This window comes from Crocuta crocuta, unplaced genomic scaffold (genome assembly GCF_008692635.1).
Source record: "Crocuta crocuta isolate KB4526 unplaced genomic scaffold, BGI_CrCroc_1.0 scaffold384, whole genome shotgun sequence".
In the NCBI taxonomy this organism is placed as follows: Eukaryota; Metazoa; Chordata; class Mammalia; order Carnivora; family Hyaenidae; genus Crocuta; species Crocuta crocuta.
Window position 1 is genome coordinate 2,658,379 of NW_027532182.1, and position 13,925 is coordinate 2,672,303.

The following is a 13,925-nucleotide window of genomic DNA, read 5'->3' on the forward strand; positions in this document are numbered from 1 at the left end:
ATTAAACCCTCATCCTCTAAATTCTTGGAGAAATAGCCTCACTAAAACCAAGCTGAGGGGGCACCTGGGTGGTTCAGTTGTTTGAGCATTCAACTTCGGTTCAGGTCATGATCTCACAGTTTGTGAGTTCGAGCCCTGCATTGGGCTCAGTGCTCTCAGCGTGGAGCCCACTTCTGATCCTCTATCTCCCTCCCTGCCTTTCCCTCCTCCTCTGGTACTCACTCTCAATCTCAAAATTAAACATTAAAAAAAGTACCAATAATGTGAAGAATATAAGTTATTACTTTTACTATATAGTTACCATTTTATTTATTTATTTATTTATTTATGGTTGTTTAGTTTTTATTTCATAGTCATAAACTTGGCTTTGCAATTCAGCTAGACTTGGAGGAGAGTAAGGAAAATATGGAACACATAGAACTAAAGTGAGAGCACAAAGATTATAGGATATTTTGAGCAGGTAGGGGTGAAAGGTTGCTCTCCTGAGCTACAGAAGGAATGGTCTGGTAGTTAAGATAAAACACAAGTCAAATTTATTAGATTGTCCACAGTCAGCAATGCTGCTTTGCTTGCTGTTTTTGCCATCCCTGGACCCAAAGTGCTCCGTGGCCTCCACAATATTCCTGCCCTCTCTCACCTTGCCAAAGACCACATGCTTGCCACCCAAGCAACCGCTGTCTTGACAGTGCGGATGAAAAACTGGGAACCATTTGTGTTGGGTCCAGCATGTGCCATGGACAAGAGGCCAGGACCCGTGTACTTCAGGATGAAATTCTCATCAGATTTCTCCCCCTAGATAGACTTGCTGCTGGTGCCATTATGGCATGTGAAGTCACCACCCTGGTGCATAAATCCTGGAAAAATCCTGTGAAAGCAGGACCCTTTATAACCAAGTCCTTTCTCTCCTGTGCTCACAGAACAAACGTGTTCTATGGTCTTTGGAATTTTGTCTACAAACAGCTTGAAAGAGAGCCAGCCCAAGGGCTTGCCGTCTATGGTGATGTCAGAGAACACGGTGGGATTGACCATGGCTGGGAGGCGTGGGTGACTCTGGGGCGGTGACAACTGTAAGGCCTATAGTTACCCATTTTAATTCTCATAACAGCCTATGGGACCAGGCCTGAATATCCCCATTCAGTAGATGAGGCAGTAGAGATGCAGAGGTTGAGAATTTGCCCAAGGTCACTCCACAAGTGGTGGAGACAGAAACTGAGGCATGCATGCTACTCGGTGCCAACTGTTTTGAGCCCCAAGTTTCTGTTTTTGCACCAAAAGGAACTTTGATTACATTTTTAAATTAAGGACCAGTTGAGTGGATTTTTATTCGGTAACTCCTTTGCTCAATCCCCAGTTTGTAGATTAAAGCAATTGAAGATGAAAGCAGTCACATGGAAGTAGAGAGGTGGAGTTGGGATTTGCCTCTAGGTTTAATTGTCTGCACAACCCTTCATGGTGTACCCAGGCACGGAATTGTGGGTCTGGAGTGTATCTATTCAAGGGCTTTTAAAAACACATTAATTACTGACTTTTCCCATTTAGCACGGGAAGCCTCTGGGATAGTCTAAATCCTTGTCTTTGGTCCAGACACTCTTCCTTCTCCCTTCCAGGGTAACTCTCTCAGCTCCAGAGTAGATGAGATTGGTGATAAGAAGGTATATGGATTTCATATACTGTAACCCACGACAGGATCTACTGCATAGGAGCAGGCTCTTGAGTCTGATCTGGGTTTGAATCCAACTTTCTTGTTCAATCTCATCTCTTAAGTGTCTATTTCATAGTAGTGCTGGGAAGATCGTATAAAGTAATGTGTGTGAAGTGCTTAGCATGATGTCTGACATGAAGAAAGGGTTCAATGCACCACAGCTATAATAAGAACTACCTTTTACTTGACTTGGGCTGAGAGATGTGATTTTTCTGAATAGGAGACACCGTTCAGCAGGACTAAGTTACATTTAATTCACTGGCATGATGTTTGTATTCTATGGCCATAAGTGTTTATATATCCACAAAGGGGCTATGAATACTCATGGGTTTATCTGAAACATTACTGACTCTTCCCAAATATGGTTCTTTCTCTTGCCTTTTTGGTATTCTTGTTTTTGTTGCCTTTTCCTCTCTCTCTGTCAAAGGATGCACATAATTTTAACTTTCAGCTCAAATAAACCAGATATGGGGAAAGAGGTGGGAGAGAAAAGCATTTAACTAGAATGCTAAATAAGTGGAAAAGAGCAATAAGGAGATGTGATTGATTTCCTTCTTTGCTTTTATGAGCAGTGTTTTAAGACATAGCTCTATAAAATTTCCAAACCAAAATCTGGAAATAGGCAAAAGAAACCACATACCATGACCCCACCATTCTAGTGCGTTCTATCCAACCCATTCCAGTCTTTTTCCCCTATGCACTTATTTGAAATGCACATGTAAGATGGAGGATAGAGATCTTTTGTACTTTTCTCTTTTATTATGTTGCTATAAAGCCATAAAATGACATGAATGAAACTTAAATGAATATTGCTAAGTGAAAGAAGCTAATCTGAAAAGGTGACATACTGCAGGATTCCAACTGTATGATGTTCTGGGAAGGGCGGAACTATGGAGGCAGTAAAATAGTGTTTACCTGTGGCTTGGGGGTAGGGAGAGAGGAATGAATAGTTGAAGCACAGAAGATTTATAGGGCAGAGAAGTTACTCTGGGTCATATCCTAATGGTACATGACTTTATACATTTGTCAAGAACCATAGAACTTTACTATACAGAGATGTACACTATGCAATGTATACTATGCAAGCTAGTTAATAATAACACGTCAGTATTGGTTCCTCAATTGTATCAAATGCACAACATGAACGCAGATGTTAATAATAGGGGAAACTGTATTGAGAAAGTGGAATATGGGAATTTTCTATGCCTTCTGCTCAATATTGCTATAAACCTAAAAATACTCTAAAAGCAAAGACTATAAAAAATAGATATATTAGAATTTAAAATTTTGAACATCTGTTGTGTCCTTCAAAATAGTCTCTTCAGATGTTATGTGTGTGTTTTAATAATTCTGTCTTTGCTCAAAACATGTTGTAAGCCCTCGTTGAAACTTTATACAGAGAGGAGGTGGGTGAGCAGGATGGAGATACCATTTTTAAATTACATTTGCATAATCATCAGAAAACTGGGAAGAAATGAGACCTTTTCTCACATGACCCACAAATTGGATTCAAAGGTATTCTCCATAGAGCAAATGTGTCCTGGGAGGGATATGTGGGTAGCCTCCCAAGAGAGATCTTTGAAAGAGAACAGTGCCTGTTTGGGTCATGAAGTCTTGCATGCAAGAAAAAACATGAAAACACCATATTCACGTCTTGATTTTGTTCTTTCATGGGATAGTGGAAATTGGTGACTTTTGACTACCAACTCACAGTGGACATAGACCTTTAATCAAATCCTCGTTCTATGTGCCAGTTGTAGGATCTGGGGCAAGTCTGAACCCTAGTTTGTTTTCTCCTCAAAACAGGAACTATTTTCTTAGAGAGTTTATGTGGAATTTCATGGGGAATGCAAACTGTCAGGAGCGTGCTGCTCAACACCGCTCAATCATGGTAAAAATTACTAGCAGTAGTATTGTTTTTATCAAGAGAGCATGTGATTTCAATATTCTCTTGTGAGGCTGGTATTAAAAGACTAGAGTTAGATTTATGGAAAGGGAAATACTTTGCAGCAGAAAATGTGCATGTCAATAAGTTATTACCTGACACATTAATATCTATTATTTTTAACATATTTTCTTTTTTTGTAGCAGTTAAGTTACCACATTTCTGACATACCTTTGAAAATTTTGAGTTTCTAGAAGTTCACATAATGTCGCTTTGCCTATTAGCATTCCGACATACCTAAAATGTGAAAGGGACTTGTATGTTGAAGCCAGTGCATTGAGAATTGCCCGTGACCTGCAGCCCATCTTAGCAGTGCTGAGATCTGTAACTTGCAACAGTCATGGATGTATACTGTGAATGTGATTTGTCGGCTGTGTCACGGTGAAGGAAAAGAACTGCTGTTTTGGCTTAGTCCATGTGCCAGCTTGTTATTCCTATTACCCTTCAAAGTCAGACTCAGCTGCTCTTGCAATTCCTGGGGGCAGCATCTGGAGTCCAATTTGTTTTTCCAGAGAGTATCATTTTGCCTTAACATACACATTTGCAAGCAAATGTTAATACATCAAACAGGACTGACGAAGGATTCTTCTAATTGCCGAAACCCTTGGTTGATGTTTTAGGAATAAGTAGAAAAAATATACAAATAAAACTTACGAAAGGATAGAAATTGATTTTAGTAACAATATAATGCCAGCTCCAAGCCCGGCTCTTACAACTAACCATCAAGTTAATTTAATTCCTCAAACCCCATTGCTCCAACAAAATGTTGTTTAAATCAATTCATTCTTTCATTAGGCTGCCTAAGAGCACCGTGGAGTGATGAGAAATTACTGAGATGGCATTCATGTTTCAAAAGCCCCTCAGTTTCACTTCATTTTCCATCCTGACATGGGACTAATGTTCTGCATTTGCATGCTAAAATCGTATTTTTAATTGTAAAAGTGGTGTTGTTAAATTACCTTCAAATGAGTTTATTTTAAACGGTTCATTAAAGTTTTTGAAATCATTCCCTGCATGATTGCATCTCTTCTCTGCTTTGATGTATTACATCTCTCACCAAAAAACACTGGTGCTGAGAGAAAAACCTTTTCTTGCAAGACTCGCATCTCACGATCCGGCCAGTTTTGAAGTGAGAACAGCAAAAGCCTCATGCTATTGCAGAGTGGCTGAGGGCATCGGCTCCGGCACCTCAGCTGAGAGGCCTGGGTGAGGGGTGAAGACAGGTGGCTGTGTTCTGCAATAATGAAAGGTCAAAGCCACAGAGGTTTCAGAAGGCTTGTGTCAATTCACAAGATGAAAAGCAGCTCCCTCTGGAGAGCTAGTTTGGTTCTGAGATTTAAATATATCTTACGGACTCTGTGTGTTCCCTTTCATTTGAACTGCCCCCCTCACTCCCCCAGTACCACTTTTCCTCTTCATTATTTCTCCTCTCTCAGCATCTCCGAGGACAGGTACCCTCTCTTAAGTCTCAACAATTACTTTCTTAAAGAAGGCTTCTTTGGGAAACAAATAGCATGATTTTCCTGAGACGGTCATTTGTATGTTTATGAGAGCTCCTTTGTCATATTATCCATTTATAGTAGGTTTAGGGGAATATAAAGTTGCAATATATTAATGGAATAGATTTGAGTGTGAATTTATTGTTACTCTTATGAAGTCCTAATTTCCCATTCAGACCCACTGCTTTCTGCAATCGTGGAAGCACCGTCAAAAACCGCTGAGCAAGAGGGCTTTACCCATTGGGGTAGGTGACATGGAGAGAATGTGTGAAGAGCTAGCTATGTTATATGCTATAGTATATAATGTGGCGCTTTGCAACTTGCTGATCAGTGGGTGGTCTTGAAGGCATCTCTTTATTTCTTATCATCCTTCCTTAAATATTTTTTAAGTTTACTTATTTATTTTGAAGGAGGGAGGGGCAGAGATTAGGGAGGGAGAATCACAAGTAGCACAGAGCCTGATGCAGGGCTCAGTCTCAAGAACCCTGAGATCATAACCTCAGCCTAAATCAATAATCAGATGAATAACTGACTGAGCCACCCAGACATCCCTCATCCTTATTTGTTAAATAAAATCCAAATCCTACTTAATGACCTGAACCATCCTAACCTTGGATGGAAGCAGCATTTCATATGCTATTTGGACAGAATTCTGGCTTTTCCCCTTCACATGTTATTGAAATGTTGTCTTTCTGGTTACGTTTAAAATACCACAGTACTATTAACAATCTGTTCTAACTTTATAAACAATGGTACTAGCCCAGTTATCCAATTATCAATTGCTGGAGCCAATGTCAAGAGTAGAATTCCTATTACCTCAAGTAAGCCATAATTCCTAGACCTTTTCCTTTAATCTTTGTCCTGCATTAATTTTTCCTTGAACTTGAATCACAGTGCACTAGCATGCATTTATTGACCACCTTCTATGTGCAAGACACTGTACTAGGAATCGTGAGGAATACAAAATAATAAAAATGGAGAGGAAATGAAAGCTAAAAACAATTTTCTCCATGTTAGTTACTGTGCTATGTATTTTCACCTGAATTATCTCACGACAGACTTCTAGGATAGAAAAGATCATCTTTCTTGTATAAACAAGGGGTCTGTAATTCTAATTTTAGTACTCAAGGAATTGACCATCTAGTGGGGAAATAAGGTACACACACATGATAAAATAAAAATATAAAGCAATACATAGTGAATATCAAATGAGTGTTTCCAGTGTAACTACCACAGTTGTTGAAAAGAGAGGTCATGCATTTGGGTTGGGCTTAGTAGGAATATTTTTGATACTATGGTGGGGAAGGAAATTCATTCATGCTGTAAGCATTTTTGTAGTGCTCGCCATAGGAAGATTTTATAGTCTGGGGGTATGGACTGATATATGAACAGGAGCATCAAAGAAGGAGCTACTATGTGACTTGACATAGGTTTTAAATGAAAGGGGGCATTTAGTAAATATAAAATGTTGGCCATAGCCCTTTGAGAACCCATGACTTATTTGAGTAGTTTTTATGTTTTTCTTCATTTCTGATAGTACTTTTGTTCACTTCATAAAATTTATGAAGACATAGAAGAGCTTACATTTTTGATGTTTCTCCTCCTGTAAGCTCTTGCTTTTGCTCTCACATTGGATTAAAACAATCTATTTCATTTTCCAGGATTCAGGGCAGTTGGTTTCACAAATTTCAGTTTGGCTAATAACGTCCATATATTCCAGATTTCAAATTCACTTCCACGTTACTTCTCCCACCTGTTTTTTCATGTGAATGTTTTTAGTACTGACAAAAACAGTACAGGCTAAAAATTGATATTTGAGTCTTGATTTACAAGCTGAATTTCTTTGGTTTGGATGATGAAAACCTGGGATTTTAGTTCAAGCTCTGGTAAGAAAGGGCTCCATTGCTTTATTAGAAATGAAGTCTTTTGTGGAAACTATTAATTGAAATGATACACAAAATCAACTGCAGCTTCCAGACAATCCAATATTTTGTTGCTGACAAGGAGTATATTGAAGAAAATCTTATCTGTTTCCTGTGACATCAAAGGTTAGGATTTTTCTCTGAATATTTCCAATTTCCTTAAAAACTTGTTGATACTACTATCAAATAGAAGTTTAGCCATATCCCTTATGAAGCTGTATTTATGTTTCATGGCATAAGGAACTTTGTAGATATAATTAAGATTACTAGTCATCTGACCTTAAAATAGCAATTTTTCTTGGATAATCCTAATGAGCCAAATGTAATCACATGAGACCTTGGAAACAGAAATATTTCTCTGTATAGTTGTAGAAGTGGAAGTCAGAGATTCAAAATATGAGGATTCAATATGCTGTTGCTGCGTTGTACCCACAGGGGCCCATGTGTGCAAAGAGCTGAAGTCTGTCTAAAACCTGAATGAGCTTCCTTAGAACCTTGAGATGAGAGCCCAGCTTACTGGACACCTTGTTTTCAGCTTTGTAAGGTGCTGAGCCGAGGACCCAGTTTAACCACACAGGCCCATAGAACTGTGAGATAATAAATAGATGTTATTTAAAGCCATTAGCTTTGTAGTAATTAGTTAATGCACCAACAGAAAACTAATAGACTCAGCAAGGCCCCAAAGGCATGTATAATCTGGCCCTAGTCTCTGTCTCTGGCTTTGTCTTGTTCCATTTCTCTTACTGCTGCACTTGCTACTTTTCAGCAATGCTGACTAACCGTAGTGCATTGAATTGTGGTCTCCAAAATATACGTCCATGTCCTAACCACCAGAACCCATGAATATGACCTAATTTCGTAAAAAGGTCTTTACAGATATAATCAAGGATCGCAAGATGAGGTCATATCAGATTAACCATGTAGACCCCAAATCCAATAACAAGTGTCCTTGTTAAGAGACAGAAGAGGAAAAGACCATGTAAAGATTGGAACAGTGACTGGTGTTACACTGCCCTAAGTCCGGGAACATCTGAAACCTCTAGAAAGAGCAATACGCAAGAAAGGAGTCTCCTGTCCAGCCTCCTAAAAGAACATAGCCCTGCCAACACCTTGGCTTGGGACTTCTGGCTTCCAGAACTGTGAGAGAATACGTTTCTGTTGATTTAAGCCACTTGCATTGGAGTAATTTAACATAGCAGCCGTAGGAAACCAACACACAGACTTTTCACCTTCCTAAGGTATTGCAACCCTTTCTTTGGTGCTTCTCAGTGTTATAAAATCTGAGCATCTCTCCATGTGGTTCTCTCCCCAACTCTTTCCATTTGCCTGGTTGACTTCTCATGCTTAAGATCTCAGCTGAGTTGAAAGTTCCTTAGAAAATCTATTCCTAACCACTCCTCTCCACCACTCTGTTAGTGGTTTAGGCTTCTCTGTTACATACTCTTGTAGCGACATATTCTTTCCTATAGTTATTTGCATAATTATTTGTTCCATGTTTTTTTTTTTTTTTCCTTTTTCTTTCCACTGGACTGTCTGCTGTAGGACAGACCTCATTTCTGTATTGCTCACCCAGGTACAGCACCTGTCACAGAGCGGGTGGGCTATAAATATTTGCTGAATGAATAAATGAATATTCCTTCTGGTACATTCTCTGGGAATATCAAAGGAATCAATGCCATTCAAAGGTCAAAGGAAAAAGAATTTAAATGTTTCTCTCCATGACACCCAACTTTCTCAAAGTGCCAACCTTCTATTTATATTCAAGCTCAAGAATTAAACAGTGATGGGAACTGGTGAAGATAAATAGAGAACAGTTAAGACTCAAGGCTTCTGTTCCTAACCTTCTCCTTAAATGCCTTTCAGATTTGTTTCCAAAGAGCAGCAGCCTAGAGGAGGAATGTGATGCTTATCTGATGCCCACATAATTGTTTATTTCTGAGCAGACAGTCTATGTTGTAAACATCAAGTTTTTTTTTTCTTTTCATTTGTTTCCCCTTTTTGTTTAAGTAAAAGTAATTATGTTTACATTAGATTAAGCACTGGGTTGTTCTTTTGCCGAAACAATGGAGATTTGTTCTTCCTCCCCATCTCCCGTCCACTGTGTCATTCTGACAGAGGCACTGAGGAGTGAAGCCACAGTCATTCTGCAGAGTCGGCGCTATACCCTGAGAGACACTTGCCCTCTGCAGAAAGGGAAAAGGGCAGGCGGGAAAGGAGATGGAAAAGAGGAGACTGGGGTTATTAGCAAAATAAAAACTTTTGTAAGAATGTTTTTGGTTTTGCTTTCATGCAAGGTTGCATGAGGAGCCACGTTCTTTCAATAGTCACTTAATGAAGCAGAAAAATAATTAAATCGTTTGTGACCCCAGTCATTCATATCTGCTTATTTGTGTGTTTTGTGGCCAGTGGGCCTCCAGGGTTTCCCCTAGATGCCTAAGTTCCCTCCCTCTGTAAATATTTTGGGTAGACTCTTGGACAAGATTGCCACGAGATTCTCTGCAGTAATTGAAAAGCCTGGGGAGCTTCCGCAGGTGGACCTGGGAGAAGTCAAGACTGGGGAAGGGATGCTGAATCTCCTTGTCTCCCTGAAGTCTCTGAAGAGTGAGGGCAGGGGGCGCCTGGGTAGCTCAGTTGGTTAAGCGTCCGACTTCGGCTAAGGTCATGATCTCATGGTTCGTGGGTTCGAACCCCGCATTGGGCTGTGCGGACAGCCAGCTCAGAGCCTGGAGCCTGTTTCAGATTCTATAACTCCTTCTCTCTCTGACCTTCCCCTGCTCATGCTGGGTCTATCTCTCTCTCAAAAATAAATTAAACATTTAAAAAAAAAATGAAGAGTGAAGGCAATGACGTTCTGGATCAACAGTGACTGAGTGGGAGCCAGTTAGCTCCAAAATCAGAGTTCTGACGATAATTGGAGTCTCTCCTTCTCCCTGTGGAAGGCACACATCTCATATTCCTCACAGAGCTCACAGATACATTTTTGAGCTGCTTGGCCTGGTCAGAATGACTAGGCTTCTTAGTGCAGGAAGCCTTCTTTCAGGTCAGGACTTTATTTGAAACTTTCCAAAAATTTTTTTGTCCTTCGCCGATTCCTTGTCTGTATCAGGGAGGCTGCGTGTGGACACATGGAGGCTGCAAAGGCTCACAGAAGCTTGGGGTAGATGTGTTGGTTGTGGGAACATCAGCATGTTACTTGTCACATCAGGCTGTAGTTTCTACTAATATTAAGTGGATGGGATAATGCTCACCTCTGGGGCTTGCTGTGAAGAAAAAGGTGACACAATGTAGGAAGGACATCAGCACAGTTTCTGGATAATCTTTTACAATGGGCCAGAAAATCCCCCAAACTCTGTCTTTGGTCGACTATCCCAGTAGCTAAGACAGCACCACTATTTCCATTTACTTAGGATCTTACAGTTTAATCCTCTGCCTTACCACATAACATATTTTATCCTCAGACTTGTGTTCTTTAAGGTAGGATAATTTTTTTCTTTCTTAGGCAACTTGGACTTTTATCATTCAAGATATCTACCCCAGTGAGACCTGCCTTATGCCACACAGTCCCTTGTTACCACATTTTCTCACTAGCAGGAATTTTACTAGGAAGAGAAAAAACTTAAAACTACTATTTTTTGATCGCCTACTGTGGGCAGACAGTCTAGAAATGAAAAAAGTTGGTAAACTTTTTACCACACGAAGTTATTACTATATTATTGATTATAGTTTTTATGCTGTGCTTTAAATCTCTGAAAAGCACTTGCTCTTTTAATGAAACCAATTCTCTCTCTCTATGTTTTGAAGGGTAGAAGGGTGAATTCTGAAAGTGGGATGGACAGAATAGGATCTGTGCCTCCTTAATGCTCCTGAGCACTAGAAAATTATCCCTTTCTGTTCAGAAAAGAGACTTCTAGATTGCTCAAAGAACTCTTCTTCTCTCCCTGAAATGTTGAATTCTTACCCCTTGAAGAGTGGCTACAAGGTTCATACCGAGGACAACGTGAGTGAGGCCTTGGTGTCTTGGTTGGCACATCTCCACTGGCTTCTTCATGACACACATAGAGCTGTGGGTTGTGGGTGTTGTTTCTCAACCCCTGAGAAAAACCCCCTGTTTCTCTTCTTGTATAACTCAGTAGGCCCCTCTTTAGTAAATTATTGTTTGTCCCTTAGCCACATGATACATTCAGAAACAAGGGTTTGGTATGCAGAGTTTGAGGAATGGGCTAAAATGAGACCATTTCTCTTTGCCTGACAGCATCCCATTAACTGCTCAAACCCATACTCAGCCATTGTTGAGGGCATATTCACACTCCTTCTGAGAGGGCAATAGCAAGACATTGAGCTATGAAGGGAATCTGGGTTCCCCAAAAGCCATAGCAAGATGGACACACTTGACAAGTAGTTTCTAAAACTACCTTTTGTTCAGTGTAATTTGACATAATTCGGCTAGGCTTTGTATATTTTTCCTCTCACTAGGTAAAAGGGAAACTCTGTGTTGCTTTGTAACATTTACTATTATGGGAATCATTTTTTGGATTACTTAGAAAATTCTTCCACTAATCGCCATGCTGATGCCTCATTGTTTTTGTAACTTTATTCTAAAGCTGACTGAAGAAATGTAGATCAGCACTGTGGCACAGCTCATGGAGGGCCATGATACAGAGCTGTGCACAACAGCTTGTCTGTCTTAAGCATTTATAATCCAGCTTACTAAACCAGACATTCCTGTAAAAGAAACCTAATGTTACAGGACAGAGTCTGCAAGCTGCATTAGAGGGACACTTAAAATGATTCACTTTGAACGATATACCCCAGTCTGAACATTGTATATGGTATTGTATATATTCAATGAATGAATAAGTGAATGGTACAACAGACAAACTAAATCTATAACATGTCATAAAAGAAAAATTACAGGCTTTGGAGCAAAGGGGAGAATTCTGGCTTTACCTATTGCATGATTTGGGGCTAGTCACTGATTCTGTGTTCTCTTATGTAAAATGGATATAATAGGCATTTCCTCTTTTGTCTGTGATGAATTAGTGAGAAAATGCTTGAAAAGAACCCAGGATGAGTAAATATGTATGTATCTACATATGTACATAGGTATGTATTTACTTCTTCCCTTGTATTTAAAAAAGGATTTGCAGTAACATAAAGAAACATTGAAGTTACCAGGATTGCATATAAAAGTAGAGGAGGAAATGTTAGTAAAAGGAAATTAAAGATGGAGAAAAATGTAAGTATAATGGAAGCTGAATGTACATAAATTGCAGGGTATATATATTTTACACTATCTAGAAAAGAACCACAAATTTGCTCTGAGCTTTCTTGTAAATAAAGCAAAGAGGTTAATATGATAAGATACACAATCACATTGTTAAGCAAATCTTAAAAAACCCACCTTTTTAGAAGACTGGTCCTGAGGAAAAAGAAAAATTTGCTGTGAACTACATTCTCCATAAACAGAACTCACTGGGTTATTTCTTTTAGTGCATGTCATTGTGGAATCCAGTAAACCGTGTGCCTTAAAATGGGAAGGAGAACATAAAAACCTGCAATTTAGAACATTGATTTCTCATGGTAATACTTAGTCCTAGGATAAATTTAATTTATTCCTTGTGATTTTATTTTAGAAGGACTATAAAAAAACAAATTGAAGACAGGAGAAGTGACCAAATGGATAGTCAATCAGAAAAGCCTGGCTGCAGAGTTTATAGATAGGATATTTTGGGGAGTTGCATTTTTGGAGGAAAAAAATTGCTTACTCAGTTGCAATTATGATGATTATGGTTTAAAGTTATTTTTAATAATTCACTTTTTATTTGGTATTTTTGTCATATATTTTACTTCTACATAAGTTAAAACTCCACAAAACATCGCTATTATTGCCTGAAGCAGTCAATAATCTTTTATATTTCCCTATAGTTACCTTTTCGGGTGTTATTTATTCTTTCTTAGTTCTCCGTGCTTTCTTCTGGAATCATTTTCCACCTAGATCAAGGAAATTCCTTTATTTTTACAGTAAAATTTTGTTCCAATGAATTCTTTTATGACTATCTGAGAATCTCTTTCTTTTGCTTTCACTTTTAAGGTATATTTTTTGCCAAGTATAGAATTCTCTTGTTGGCAGTTTTTCTTTTAGCACTTAAAAAAAAAAAAAAAAGATTACAATTTCTTAGGGCAAACATAGTTTCTGTTGAGAAATCAGCTGCCATTTTCATTGTTATTTCCCTGAAGAAAATGTTTCTTTGCTCCCCTCTGGTTGATTTTAAGATTTTTCTCTTTATTTCTTTTTTCCTTTTGCTTTTGGGTTTCCAATGGTATGCCTAGGTGTGATTTTACTTGTATTTATTCTGCTTCAGGTTCACTGAGCTTCTTAATATCTAAGTCTAGTTAACTCCAGAGTCCAGTTTGTGAGTCCGTATGCTATCTCCTGAGCTTTGGCTGCACCCAGACCATTTTCTAGTTGTTTCTAAATGTATTCAGTGATACCTTTTAAAGTTATAACTGTGTATCTCTTCAGAGGAAATATCTATTGATTCTGTTACGTTTCTCAGCCAGCCATCATCTGCTTCTTACACCTGAGTGCACTGAATGTACAAGCAGAGTCACATTTAATAGAAAACCTCTTAGTGACCATTCCTCACCTGGTTTCCATAGCAACAAAGGCCAGTCCAATAATAGGTTAATTTTTAGTTTGATTAAATTTAAAATTTGTCATTTTATAAGAATCATTCTATTCTGGCATAATGGACTTACCTATTTTTTTTCTTTCTTTCCTTTCTTTCTTTGTTTCCTTTTCTTCCTTTTTTTTTTTTTTTTTTTTTTTTTTATTTTCTTCTTTTTTTTTTTTGTGG

The 13,925-nt window shown here is 38.7% G+C and overlaps 1 pseudogene; it reads right to left on the bottom strand.

Annotated features, from left to right (window-relative positions):
* Nucleotides 1-487: 487 nt before the first annotated feature.
* Nucleotides 488-1,029, bottom strand: LOC144242544 (peptidyl-prolyl cis-trans isomerase A pseudogene; annotated as a pseudogene).
* Nucleotides 1,030-13,925: the final 12,896 nt, after the last annotated feature.